The following is a 15,619-nucleotide window of genomic DNA, read 5'->3' as shown; positions in this document are numbered from 1 at the left end:
GTTTTAATTCTTATTTATTTATTTTATTATGATAACCTTAATTGTAATCCGCTTAGTATGTTCTGTCATTATAGATGGAATATAAACATGTTTTAAAGAAATAAAGATAAATAAATAAGTCCTGTAGAGGCCCAGAGAACACCACCTCTAAGCAAAATTAGAAAAATACACCTTCGAGCAGGAGGAAATCCCATTTCTTGGCTAAATCATTTCCCAGTAGGGCCTAAACATGGATCCTGTGAAGTTGAAAGCCATCCTGGAATGGCCTCAGCCAGTACACCTCAAGGTTCTGCAACGTTTTCCTCAAGTTTGCCAATTTTTATAGACAATTCATTCATGGCTACTCCTCTGTGGCTGCTCCACTTACAGCCCTGACCAAAAAGGGTTCTAGTTCTAAGAACTGGAGCAAGGGGTCACGTGATGCAGTGAGCCGGGAAGGACGCTATCCTCACGGCTCCAGGTGCTGCCTTTCCAAAACCTGCCTGTACAGCCGGCGAACCGCAAAGTAAAATAAAACAAGGAGGTGTCCTGCACGGCGGAAGGTCGGGGAAGCGAGATTTGCCTGTTTTCAGAGGCCAGCGATGACTACCAAACCGCCGCGAAAAGTAAAAGAAAAGCCAAAACCAAATGGAGCAGAACCTAAAATGGCCCACGCAAAAAGCGCACCAGATGGCCCAGGCCTGGATGATCCAGCCATGGCGCGGCTGACGGCGGCAGTCGTGGCGGCGCTTGAAAGTAAATTTGAGGGCATCACTGAAAATTTTGCGGTGGTTAAAGAGACTCTTTCCCAATCCCAGGGTCCAGATTGAGGACCTCGATCCACTGGGCATCCTCTTCCTCTAAATCCCCCCCTTTGAGTAAGGCTGGACCCTTCCCAGAAGAACTTACAAATAACTTTATGTCCCCCTCCATACTCAACTTATACCTTAAGGAGTGGTTACACTAGGAGCCTACCTAATTCCTGCCAATAGCCAGAACCCAAGGGCTCAACCTGTGGGTGAGGCAGCTGGTATAGGTAAAACTCTAGTCTGTCCCACTTCAGGGTGAGTTTTCCAGCTGTTGGCATAGGCCTAGTAGGTTTGCCTACGAGGCTGCATCAACTATGCCACAGCACTAAGGGTTCACTCCCATGTCACTTATCACACTCAGAGTAAAACTCCTCTGCATCTAGTCACTGATTGATCTATCCACTAGAGAGAGATAGAGAATCTTCCCTATCCCTTGATCTAACCTTACACAGGAAAGGTTTGTAAAAAATGGATCAAAAAGGAGTAAATAAGCCAAAATGGGTCAGACAAAAGACTGACCCACAAGAGGGCAACTCAGGTGTCCCAAAAGACTAACAGAAATAACAGGAGACGAGAACTTCCTGTACTCTGAAAGGTTAACAAAAAAATCCAATTAAGAATTCACACCTTAAGATGGTGGCAGGGGTTTATATAATACTAGGGCACATCAACTGCAGCTCCCATTTGCAGGAGTCAAAAACCAAACCTTTTTTCTAAATCTCTCTGAACTTCCCCAACTAGACAGTACATTCCTTTTGGTAAGGAAAACAAAGGTTCCTTACATTAGTATGGTTTCACTATTATGGCTGATATTTAATACTTCTTGATTTTATTGTTTTATGTTTTCTGAGAAATGAGGGTGATTCTGTTTGTCTACATTCAGAGTTGCAGTTTCCAGTTCAATTTTTCTCTGCATGGTCTATTTATAATTTATGGTCTATTTATTCTGTAATTGATGAGGGTCTGTCCATGTTCTGCATATATAACCAAGGTAAGATATTCTGCTAGTGTGTAGTTTCTTGTGTAGGGATCTATAGCAGCCTAGCTTGCTCTGTTTTCCTAATAGGAGGTGTATTGGTGTTTTAGGGCCTGATGTAATATTTACAGTGTTATTTTTCATAGTTACTGTTTAAGTGCTGCCAGTTACTGTTTAAGTGCTGCCAGTTAGTACTATTTTGGAATGGAAGGGTTACTATATTGTAATTGTCATTCAATATGCATTCCTTTCTGAGAGCCACGTCTACACCCAACATGTATTACAATAGATTCAATGGAAAAATATAAAGTGGAAATGCATGTAGGTACAAGCACAAGTTGATCAATGAATAAAGTGTACTATAAGTTCAGTTAGGTTTCGTATTTGTAAAGAGTAAAGCATACAAATATAAAATATTTCATAGCTTAATGTCCATTTATTAATGAATAGTCAAATATTCAAAATCCAATAAGTGGAAGAAAGGAATAAGATCCCTTAACATAGACCATGTTTCGCCAAGAAGGTTTTGTTGAAAGGGATGAGTCAAACCATCAAATTGTTCAAAAGGCAGAATTCAGGAAACATCGTCCCTTCCCATGCACCTTCTTGGCGAAACCTGCTCTGTGATGGGGGACCTTATAACTTTCTTCCACTTATTGGATTTTGATCTGCAATAGGCTTAATACCAAATGGGTTCTGAGTGTCTTTTTTTGCAGAGTTTTCTGGTTGACATCACCATATTGCATATAAATATAATATGTATGTTGTTGTAAGTGATATTTTTACTTCAGCAAGTCCTTTTTCTTTTAAAATCTGTTATAAATGCATCATCTTTAATTGTGTGTGGGGAGGTCCGGGGTGGGGAAGGGAGCACCTAATACCCTTGCACCCTTACATCTGCCTCAGGGATTGGAAATTCTGTCCCTGGGGAGGGGGGTGTTTTTTCCTGGAGTGGTTGTGAGGAGATTTCCCAACACAAATTGACCCTTTCACTTTGGGTTGGTGACTGTAAGGAAACCCAATGATAGCAGCATTCCTATGGACACACCATTGTTAATACAGCAACACAACCACATTCTATATATCATTAGCTTAGTCGATCAGGTATTAAAGCCCAACCTGCTGGTAACACAGTCCAATCTACCACATGTGAGAGCCAGCTAGTAAATTGTAGTAGTGCTTCCCATGAGGTGAGAGGCTGTAATAACTGAGACAGCACCAGGTTTGGGAGTTAAATAAAAGTTAACTGATTTATACTCATAAATTAAAGACTATCCATCCAAAATCTTGAATTACATCTGAATGTTGGTGCATGGGTGGTTTTGGGTAGGCAAGTATCCTTTTTCCAGGTATCTGGGTAGCCCGATGGTGATTTTTAATTCAAAACGGTTTTATTAATTTTAGAAAAAGGCAGATGTTGATACATCAACAAGTAGTACAACAATAAAGGCGTTGCAGACCGATAAAGTTAGCCATCAAACATAGGAACAATGACGTGCCAGTGTAACCCCTCATAAACACATAACGCATCAGCCCTCTGCCGCGCCCCCCCCCCCCTTCTCTAAGTAAACCCAACCCCTCAGCTCTCTGGGCTCTGCCAACAGTCCAGGCAAGTCCCATTTATCAACATGTCCCATACGTCTCAAGCATTCAAAATATGTCTGCGGAGTTGGTGAGGAAGAGATTGAATATATGTTATGGCCCTCGGCGGCGGCAAGCCGCGACCGGGGCCCGTCACTTACTGGCGCGGCAGACCGCCTCGTCCCCGCTGATGGCGTCCTGCTTCAGCGGGTCTGTTCCGCGGCTGTTTCACCGCTTCAACATGGCCACTGCGTCGGCCGTCCTCCTGGGGCTTCTGGCTCTGCCCCCTCTAGGGCTGTACGCAGCAGAAGAGGATTTGCTATAGGAGTCATTCCTGTGATGGGATTGGCTCCTCTCTTTGAGTTCCAGCCATTGGGGACTATTTAAGGGCAAGGTCTGCATCTCAGACCTTGCCTTGACTTCTTGGCTCCTGTGGATCTTGTTCCTGAGTTTTGTTCCTGTTGTGACTTCCCATGCTTGACTCCTGGACCAGCTTCTGAGTTCCTCTGTTAGGGACGTCTTGGTTTGGCTGCGGAATCTTCTCTGGTTTCGACCCCTGGACTGGCTGTGGAACACTCTCTGGTTTCGAACCTTGGACTGGCTGTGGAATATGCTCTGGTTTCGAACCTTGGACTGGCTGTGGAATACGCTCTGGTCTTGACCTCTGGATTGACTGCGGATTATTCTGATCTCGTCTTCCAGACGGGCTGTGGAGGCCTGACTGTTCTGCTTCCCTGGACTTTACGACCTGCTGGAGGCGCCAGCTATCTGGAATATACGACCTGCAGGAGGCGCCTGCATCCAGATTTCCTTGTCCACGCACATAAGACCAACTGAATGTGCCTCGCCTTCCAACGGTAGGAACCTTGGTGACTATCTCGGATCAAGGGTCCACCTTCCTGTGCATAACAGTAAGTCAAGGCCATGGACCCGGCGGAGGCATCTGCACTTCGTGCTATTCCCGGCTTGGCCCAGAAATTAATGGAACAACAGAGCATGTTGGAATCCAAGGCCGCTTCCATCGAATGACTCAATGCCTGGCTGGACGCGGTGGTCGCCACGCAACCTAATACCTCATCTGCAGTTCCTCCACCAGGCCCCGTTTCGCCAGCAGCACTAGGATGTCCTCGTCCAGTTCTTCTTCTACCTGCTCCACTCCGATATGCCGGAGATCCTCGTTTATGCCTGGGGTTCTTAGACCAATGCAGCATGCATTTCCGTCTGCAAACTTCACTCTTTCCCGACGATATAACCAAGACCACCTACATCCTATCCTTATTGGAAGGCAAAGCCCTAGCATGGGCCTCGCCGCTGTGGCAGCGCGATGACCTGGTATTGCAGGACTTTCCGCGATTCTTGGAATTGTTTCGGACTGTGTTTGAGGAACCCGGGAAACAAGCAGCTGCTGGGGCAAATCTTCTTCACCTCCGTCAAGGAGGTCGCTCCCTCACGGATTACAATATTGAATTCCGGACCCTAGCAATGGAACTTCATTGGGAGGAACCTGCCCTCTGAACAATATACCTGGAAGGACTATCAGCCAGGATCAAAGACGAACTGGCCGCTCGGGAACTTCCTTCCTCTTTAAATTCTCTTATTGAGTTAGCGTCCAGGATTGATCGTCGACTCCAAGAAAGAGTTCGTGAAAATTTAGGCTCAAGAAGACGCCCGGTTACCTCTTCACCTCCCATTTCCATGAGTCCATGAGAAGCTGCTACCAACGAAACATCTGTTGAAGAACCCATGCAACTTGGCCGAGGTCCGCTATCGCCAGCAGAATGGCAGAGACGCCGTAAGGAGGGACTTTGCCTATATTGTGGAGGTTCCAGCCATCGTATAGCAGTCTGTCCTATCCGGCCGGGAAACTACAAAGCCCCAGCTCCCCCACTCATGCTACCAGTCACACTCTCTAATGGAGGAAAAGAATTCACTACCTTAGCTTTGGTAGACTCCGGTGCCGGCGGAGAATTCATCCTTCAAGAGGTAGTGGATCAACTACAGATTCCTACTCGTCCCTGCCTAAAGCCATTGATTGTTTCATCCATTCACAGTGATCCATTACCAGGGAAAATAACGCGTCATACAGTACCCCTGGAGTGTTGCATCGCACCCGATCACTCAGAACAGATTACTTTTTATGTTCTCCAGAGGGCCATTCATCCGGTGGTTCTTGGCATTCCCTGGTTGCAACGCCACAACCCACAATTTGATTGGACTTCTTTAAAGCTTATACACTGGGGATCCGAATGCCAGGGAACTTGTTTGAGAAGAACGACTCCCTCTCGTAATTTCATTTGTACCTCTGTCCTGGGGAATTTACCCTCTCAATACAAGCAATTTGCGGACGTATTCTCCAAGGAGGCCGCTGATATATTGCCCCCCGCATCGTGAATTTGACTGTGCCATCAATTTGATTCCGGGATCTACATCACCGCGAGGGAGAATATACCCCTTATCTGCCTCGGAGACGCAGGCTATGTCCAAATACATTCAGGATAATCTACAGAAAGGTTTTATCCGAAAATCCACCTCTCCTGCGGGAGCCAGATTTTTTTTTGTCGAGAAAAAAGATGGGACATTAAGACCTTGTATCGACTTTCGAGGTCTCAACGCCATTACCGTCAAAGACAGACATCCATGCTCATATTTTTCTAAGAAATTCTCTCCAACAGAACACAACTATTCCATTGGCGACAAAGAGTTATTGGCCATTAAGTTGGCATTTAAAGAATGGCAGCAGTGGTTGGAGGGGGCTCAGCATCGAATCACGGTTTTCACGGACCATAAAAATTTAGTTTACCTACAGCAAGCTCAACGACTAAATCCACGCCAGCCCCGCTGGGCACTTTTCTTTACCCATTTCGATTTTGAAATAAGATATTGACCAGCAAACAAGAACATCAAGGTTGACGCGTTATCGCGATCCTTTATCAGCGAAGACATGGTAGAACCCATACAGAATATTTTTGACCCAGCCTGCATCATTCTTTCCGCAACTTTTACGGTCCCAGTTGGTAAAACAGTGGTACCCGGGAGACTTCGTAATAAGGTTTTGAAATGGGGGCATGATTCCCAAGTGGCTGGGCATCCAGGACAGAGACGTATGCAAGCTCTTCTCCAACGACATTATTGGTGGCCTGGGATGCGCAAGGACATTCGTGCCTACTTAGATTTCTGTCCCGTTTGCGCTCAGCATAAGAATCCGGTGGGGAAAGCTTGGGGGCTGTTACAACCCCTTCCGGTACCCACTAGACCGTGGACTCACATCTCTACCGACTTCATTGTCGATCTTCCACCCTCAGAGGGACATACTGTAATATGGGTAGTGGTGGATCGATTTTCTAAGATGGCCCACTTTACACCTCTATCCGCCCTCCCCTCTGCTCCCCGTCTGGCTCAACTATTCATGTTACATATCTTTCGTCTTCATGGAATTCCCCAGCACATCACCTCGGACCGTGGCTCGCAATTCACGGCTCGATACTGGCGGAGCCTCTGCACCAAGTTTCACATTACTCTTGACTTCACCACCGCTTTTCATCCCCAAGCCAACGAGCAGGCAGAACGGACTAATCAAGCTTTAAAGCAATTCTTGCGTTCTTATGTTAATGCTCGTCGGGACAATTGGGCGGCATTACTGCCTTGGGCAGAGTTTACCCATAATTTCCATGTCTGTACCTCGACTGGGACTTCACCTTTCCAAATTAATTAATTAATAAACATGTGGATAAAGGTGAACCGGTAGATGTAGTGTATTTGGATTTTCAGAAAGCGTTTGACAAAGTCCCTCATGAGAGGCTTCTACGAAAACTAAAAAGTCATGGGATAGGAGGCGATGTCCTTTCGTGGATTACAAACTGGTTAAAAGACAGGAAACAGAGAGTAGGATTAAATGGTCAATATTCTCAGTGGAAAAGGGTAAACAGTGGAGTACCTCAGGGATCTGTATTGGGACCGGTGCTTTTCAATATATATATAAATGATCGGGAAAGGAATACGACGAGTGAGGTTATCAAATTTGCGGATGATACAAAATTATTCAGAGTAGTTAAATCACAGGCAGACTGTGATACATTACAGGAGGACCTTGCAAGACTGGAAGATTGGGCATCCAAATGGCAGATGAAATTTAATGTGGACAAGTGCAAGGTGATGCACATAGGGAAAAATAACCCTTGCTGTAGTTACACGATGTTAGGTTCCATGTTAGGAGCTACCACCCAGGAAAAAGATTTAGGCATCATAGTAGATAATACTTTAAAATCGTCGGCTCAGTGTGCTGCAGCAGTCAAAAAAGCAAATAGAATGTTAGGAATTATTAGGAAGGGAATGGTTAATAGAATGGAAAATGTCATAATGCCTCTATATCGCTCCATGGTGAGACCGCACCTTGAATATCGTGTACAATTCTGGTCGCCGCATCTCAAAAAAGATATAGTTGCAATGGAGAAGGTACAGAGAAGGGCAACCAAAATGATAAAGGGGATGGAACAGCTCCCCTATGAGGAAAGGCTGAAGAGGTTAGGGCTGTTCAGCTTGGAGAAGAGACGGCTGAGGGGGGATATGATAGAGGTCTTTAAGATCATGAGAGGTCTTGAACGAGTAGATGTGACTCGATTATTTACACTTTCGAATAATAGGAGGACTAGGGGGCATTCCATGAAGTTAGCAAGTAACACATTTAAGACTAATCGGAGAAAATTCTTTTTCACTCAACGCACAATAAAGCTCTGGAATTTGTTGCCAGAGAAGGTAGTTAGTGCAGTTAGTGTAGCTGGGTTCAAAAAAGGTTTGGATAAGTTCTTGGAGGAGAAGTCCATTAATGGCTATTAATCAATTATACTTAGGGAATAGCCACTGCTATTAATTGCATCAGTAGCATGGGTTCTTCTTAGTGTTTGGGTAATTGCCAGGTTCTTGTGGCCTGGTTTTTGGCCTCTGTTGGAAACAGGATGCTGGGCTTGATGGACCCTTGGTCTGACCCAGCATGGCAATTTCTTATGTTCTTATGTTCTTAATTGTTTTCAGAAGTCAACCTGCTCCACCGGTGCTTCTGCCTTTGCCAGTCTCCTCCCCGGCAGCCCAGCTTACGGCTATACAACTGAAGCGACTTTGGAAGCATACTCGGCAGATGCTACTAAAGGCAGCAAGTACAGAAAAAAGGTTCGCAGATCGACATAGACGACCCGCACCATGATTTCTTCCCGGAGACAGGGTATGGCTGAGTACCAGGAATATCCATTTGCGAGTTCCCTCGATGAGATTGGCCCCCCGTTACATTGGTCCATTCCCTGTGATAAGACAATTAGGTCCCGTGACCTATCAAATATGCCTGCCTGCCACACTACGTATCCATAATTCTTTTCATGTGTCTCTCTTGAAACCCTTGCTTCTCACCTGGCTCTCTTGGAAGGTGGGTGTTCCTCCACCATTGGGGGCCGAAGAGAACACCATTTATCAGGTTCGGGAAGTCCTTGATGTGCGCAGACGAGGTCGTAAATGGGAGTATCTTCTAGCCTGGGAAGGATTTGGGCCGGAAGAGAATTCTTGGGAGCCAGCTACAAACATCTTAGATAAGGACCTTCTCAAGAACTTCCTCATCCGTCATCCCAAAAAGCCCAAGCCTTCTAGGGGGAGGCCTAAAGGAGGGGGTACTGTTATGGCCCTCGCCGGCGGCAAGCACCAACCGGGGCTCATCACTTACCGGCGCGGCAGACTGCCTCGTCCCCACTGACGGCATCCTGCTTCAGCGGGTCTGTTCCGCGGCTGTTTCACCGTTTCAACATGGCCGCGGTGTCGGCCATCCTCCTGGGGCTTCTCGCTCCGCCCCCTCTAGGGCTGTACGCGGCAGAAGAGGATTTGCTATAGGAGTCATTCCTGTGATGGGATTGGCTCCTCTCTTTGATTTCCAGCCATTGGGGACTATTTAAGGGCAAGGTCTGCATCTCAGACCTTGCCTTGACTTCTTGGCTCCTGTGGATCTTGTTCCTGAGTTTTGTTCCTGTTGTGACTTCCTGTGCTTGACTCCTGGACCGGCTTCTGAGTTCCTCTGTTAGTGACGTCTTGGTTTGGCTGTGGAATCTTCTCTGGTTTTGACTTTTGGACTGGCTGTGGAATATGCTCTGGTTTCGACCCCTGGACTGGCTGTGGAATATGCTCTGGTCTTGACCTCTGTATTGACTGCGGATTATTCTGATCTCGTCTTCCGGACGGACTGTGGAGGCCTGACTGTTCTTCTTCCCTGGACTTTACGACCGGCTGGAGGCGCCAGCTATCTGGAACATACGACTTGCAGGAGGCGCCTGCATCCAGATTTCCTTGTCCACGCACATAAGACCAACTGAGTGTGCCTCGCCTTCCGACGGTAGGAACCTTGGTGACTATCTCGGATCAAGGGTCCACCTTCCTGTGCATAACAATATAAGGATCCCAAATGCGGAGAAAGCGACGATCACGCTGAAAAGATGTAAGCACCCACTGCTTGTCCATCTTCATCAGTCGGTGAAAATGATTCCTCCATTGCCAGTATGATGGTGGATATGGGGATTGCCAGCCTAATAGGATAATTTTTTTCCCCACTGCAAAGGCTTTCCTCAGCAATAACCGTGGGCCTTGTCCCCGGACTAATCCAGAGGGAATCTGTCCAACAATACCATACAGAAGGAGCAAGGAAGAGCAGCATCCAAGTGTCTCGCTAGATAGTGAATCGTACGTGCCCAAAAATTCCTCACCCGAGGACAGCCCCAAAACATGTGAAGTAGAGTACCCTCAGCAACATAGCCCCGAGGGCACGAGTTTAAGATATACCGCTCTAGATGGCGGAATAAAAGCTCTCCATAGAAATTTAAATTGTATTTCATGATGGTATGTGTTAGAGGAGACGCTAGATATATGACGAAAGCAACCGCGCAGAATAGACGCCGTTACCTCTGACCCTCCCTCCTTGTGCCTGCGCTCTTCTAAAAGGGTGGAAATCTCAACAGAAGCATTCCCCATCAGTCTTTTATAATACTGGGTGAGCGATGGGCTCTTCTGTGAGGATACTGCAAATAAAGCTTCCAAAGTGGTAAAGTGGCGTGAGTCCTTTGTTTCTGAGGGAAGAGAGTGTATATAATGCTGTAATTGTAAATATGGGAATATCTGTGCTGAGGGCAATCCATATTGCTGCGTTAAAGTATCCAAAACATGACCCAAATATACAATTCCTCTGGTGGTCCAGCCATGAAAGCCAGCCGTCTGGGAACCTGGTGTAAAATCACGATTCCCCCTTATAGACAAAAAATAGGCACACAGATGGGAGAGATGTAACAATTTTGTGGTCGGCCTCCATGCAGCACGAAGGGGGGGGGGCAAAGAGGGCCGCAACCAGCGGGGGATAGGAAATCTTGGAGGCCTCAGTCTGTAAGACATAACACAAGTCTATGGGATCTACCAAAATTTTCTCTGCTGATAAATCGATAAAGGTCGATTTTCTCAAGAGCCAGTCCCATATAATTCTAAGGTTACCCACTAAGTTATAAAACCTTAGATTCAGTACACTGAGCCTGCCCTGATCCAACCGAGCCTGTAATGAACGAAGGGGTATACGTGCTTTTTTCCCCTGCCATAAAAATCTACGCAAAGCAGTCTCCAGCCTCCCTCGATCAGATGCTTTTAGAGTAATTGGTAAATTTTGAAATAAAAAAAAGCCATTGAGGAAGAATAATCATCTTGAATAAATTAAGCCGGCCCAGTAGAGAGAGGGGCAGTGAGCCCCAAGTATCAAGCCGCTCCCTCGCTTTTTTCAAAAGAGGGTTTACATTACTGGTATACAATAAATGAAGTTGAGCCGGAATAAAAATACCCAAGTACCGAATCTGGGAAGTGGCCCATGACATCGGAAAAGGAGACCCCCAAGTGTCCTTTAGGGAAGGGGGAAACGGCAAAGCCTCTGATTTCTCATGATTAAGCCTAAAACTGGCAAAGGAACCAAATTCTTGGAAAATCTCTAATAGGGCGGGGAGTGAGCACTTGGGGTTCGTCAAAAAAACCAAAATGTCGTCAGCGAATGCTGCATATTTGAAAGTCTCCATCTGAAAGCGTACCCCCTTGATAGTGCGCATATTTTGAATGGCTAACAATAGTGGCTCAAGCTGTAAAACAAATAGTAATGGGGACAAGGGACAGCCCTGTCTCGTACCTTGAGAGATGGAAAAGGATTCTGATTGAGAATTATTGGTCACTATAGTAGCCAGAGGTGCATGATATAACAACTGCACTGCTTGATAAAAAAAAAACCCAGTAATCCCCACTGATTGAAGAATTTGGAACAAATCACTCTACTCAGTCGAACACTTTTTCTGCGCCAAAACTGACCACCAAATGAGGTACATTCTCATGTTGGCATAGGGTCATGGCTGTTAAAACCTTACGAATATTAGTTAAGGCATATCGATGACGAACAAACCCCACTTGACCAGAACCGAGCAAGACGGAAAGTATAGTGGCCAAGCAATCCGCCATAATCTTTGCCAAAAATGTTTGGTCTACATTTAACAATGAAATTGGGCGGTACGATTCTGGATTTAGGGGGTCGTTCCCTGGTTTAGGAATCAATGTGACATGAGCTTTGTTCATGTGTTGGGGATAAGAGCCAAACGTAATCAGTGGATTAAAGGTGCTAGTAAGAGGGCCAACTAGAGAGTCCAGCATATTCTTATAAAATTCGGCCATATAGCCATCTGGTCCCGGAGCTTTGTACTTTTTTGCAGTTTTGATAACCAATCGTACCTCCTCCTCAGAAATAGGATTGTTTAGCCAATTTTGTTGCTCCACCATTAATTGGGGAGTGGTCACTCGGTTACAAAATTGCTCGCGGATCAATGAATTAGTTCATTCTGCCGAGTAGAGAGAGGAATAGAAGTCTCAGAAGGTATGTAAAATTGAGGGAATATCCCGTACTATTCCTTCCTTGGGAGAGTAAAGTGCCGATACATGCCTGGACGCCCACTGAGATTTAACAAGATTGGCCATCATTCTACCTGGTTTATTTCCATATTGGAACAGGCAAAACTGAAAATATGCTAAACATTTTTTGGCCCTCTGGTGTATCAGAGTGTTAATTTCAGTCTGGAGTAAAAAGTAGGTTGTCCTATGAGCGGCAGAGGGGGCTTGTTGTAACGCCTGCCTGGCCCACCGAAGTTGTGCAGTTAAACACACTAACCATTTATCTAAAAGTTTCCTTCGACGAGCCATAAAGGCAATCACATCTCCCCTCAGCACTGGCTTTGCAGTGTACCAAAACAGAACTGGATCAGACATATGTTCACCATTAAAATGAAGATATTCATCCCATTTAGAACATAAGTACTCTTGGAATGTGGAGTCCTCCACCAAATAGTAGGGATAGCGTCACCAACAGCCTTCTGAGGTAGAGGGAGAGTGGCTCATTTCTAACCATATTGGTGCATGGTCTGAAACAATAATCTCATCGATATCCGCATGCACTACTTGAGCTAATAGTTGAGGACTAATAAAAAAGTAATCAATGCGAGACTGCGAACGATGGGCTCTAGACATATGTGTAAATGTTTTGTTCAAGGGATGCAAGAGATGCCATGGATCCAGCAAATGTAAGGACTTTTCCAAAAACTGAAGACCCTTACTAGGCTGCAAAGCATCTGAATGGGCACTAACCCTGTCCAGGATGGGGTCCCAAACAGAGTTGAAATCACCCCTAAGATCAAGTCTTGGTCCACATATGATAACAAGGACTGAAAGAGCCTTTGAAAAAAATACATGGTGGGATTATTAAGGGCGTAGACATTACATAATATAACAGGCTTTTGGTCCAGGTCAGCGACCAATATCAAATATCGCCCCTGCGGATCCTTAATCTCCTGTCTGACAAAAAAGGGGACATTCTTGTATATTAAGATAGCAACTCCCGCTGACCGGGTTGTTGCAGAAGCAAAATGAACTGCCCCCACCCATTGCTGACACAGCTTTTGATGTTCCACATCACTGAGATGCGTCTCCTGGAGGAATACCACATCCGTCGCTTTCTTCTTTAACACTGACAAAATTTTTGTTCTTTTCACTGGTGAATTAATACCGCAGACATTCCAGGATATTATCTTCAGAGTTTGCTTAGACATAGTTTAGGTAACCCATATGGACTAGGGATGTGAATCGTTTTAGGACGATTAAAATTATCGTCCGATAATTTTAATATCGTCTTAAACCGTTATGGAACACAATACAATAGAGATTCTAATGATTTATCGTTATAAATCGTTAGAATCGTGAGCCGGCACACTAAAACCCCCTAAAACCCACCCCCGACCCTTTAAATTAAATCCCCCACCCTCCCGAACCCCCCCCCAATGACTTAAATAACCTGCGGGTCCAGCGGCGGTCCGGAACGGCAGCGGTCCGGAACGGGCTCCTGCTCCTGAATCTTGTTGTCTTCAGCCGGCGCCATTTTCCAAAATGGCGCCGAAAAATGGCGGCGGCCATAGACGAACACGATTGGACGGCAGGAGGTCCTTCCGGACCCCCGCTGGACTTTTGGCAAGTCTCGTGGGGGTCAGGAGGCCCCCCACAAGCTGGCCAAAAGTTCCTGGAGGTCCAGCGGGGGTCAGGGAGCGATTTCCCGCCGCGAATCGTTTTCGTACGGAAAATGGCGCCGGCAGGAGATCGACTGCAGGAGGTTGTTCAGCGAGGCGCCGGAACCCTCGCTGAACGACCTCCTGCAGTCGATCTCCTGCCGGCGCCATTTTCCGTACGAAAACGATTCGCGGCGGGAAATCGCTCCCTGACCCCCGCTGGACCTCCAGGAACTTTTGGCCAGCTTGTGGGGGGCCTCCTGACCCCCACGAGACTTGCCAAAAGTCCAGCGGGGGTCCGGAAGGACCTCCTGCCGTCCAATCGTGTTCGTCTATGGCCGCCGCCATTTTTCGGCGCCATTTTGGAAAATGGCGCCGGCTGAAGACAACAAGATTCAGGAGCAGGAGCCCGTTCCGGACCGCTGCCGTTCCGGACCGCCGCTGGACCCGCAGGTTATTTAAGTCATTTGGGGGGGGTTCGGGAGGGTGGGGGATTTAATTTAAAGGGTCGGGGGTGGGTTTTAGGGGGTTTTAATGTGCCGGTTTTGCGATTTTTCGATTTTTCGATTTTTCACGATTTTTCACGATTTTTCACGATATTTTACCCCCCCAAACGGCAACAATACGATTCCCTCCCCCTCCCAGCCGAAATCGATCGTTAAGACGATCGAGGACACGATTCACATCCCTAATATGGACCAAATTGAAATGTGACATATCATGACAAAGAAATGATAGCCTGAAGGCCCTCCCAGCTGGAGCCTCCACGCCCAATATCTAGTGGGATAACTCTGCATGTGAACCTGAACAAAATACACAAAAACATGAACCCAAACCTCACTTCCAGAGAGCTGACCCCATGCACATCCCATCCTGGAACCCCATCCCCTCCCCCTCCCCAACCTTCCCCCCATACACAACTGTATGACTACCTCCCACCAAACCCTCCTTGAAGGAGGTCTAGAAGTCACAACTGAGCTAATCAGCCCCCCCCCTCACACCCAGGCCCATCCAACCACCCATAACAAACAGAACATCATTTATAATATTCAAAGGATAACTTATGGAGTCAGAAAGGACTGCAAGGAAAACATTATATTATGTGAAATAATCATGATGAGCGAGGCAAATCTGATAAAGAAAACTACGCAGCCATTTCAGACAAATCGAAATATCTGGTGATACAGGCCAGAGGAGGCATGGAGGTCGAAACCACGCTAAAGAATGTGCACTAAGAGTTGTAAAGTGCCTTGGCCTCGATTGGCACAACATCCATATTTTGTGAGCGGATCAGGAAAAATCGGGAAACAAGTATGGATCCTGTCACTCGCCAACCATCAAGTCGCTGAATGTGTGTGTCGAGCGTGAGCGGCGTAATCCGCAGGCCAGCACCACATTGCTGCATATGTATTCATGAGACTGCCGCCGGCATTTTCGGCACCGCCGCGTGTTCGTCAGCAAATTTGAATGCCTTGCCTGGATCTGTAAACCATTTCACCCCGGTGCTTGTGGGTACCCGAAGCTGAGCCGGGTATACGAGCGTCGCTTTGTCTCCCAGTGCATGTAATCTCGAGCATATCGGCGCCATAGCCTAACGCTGTTGGGACACTGCCGCAGAGAAGTCCTGAAATACCAGGATCCATTGGTTTTCATATTAGAGCGGTTTGTCTCCTCGAATGGTCGACAGT

This window comes from Rhinatrema bivittatum, chromosome 1, assembly GCF_901001135.1.
Source record: "Rhinatrema bivittatum chromosome 1, aRhiBiv1.1, whole genome shotgun sequence".
NCBI classification, from domain to species: Eukaryota; Metazoa; Chordata; class Amphibia; order Gymnophiona; family Rhinatrematidae; genus Rhinatrema; species Rhinatrema bivittatum.
The sequence above is the reverse complement of the archived record's forward strand: the minus strand, read 5'-3'. Positions refer to the sequence as shown.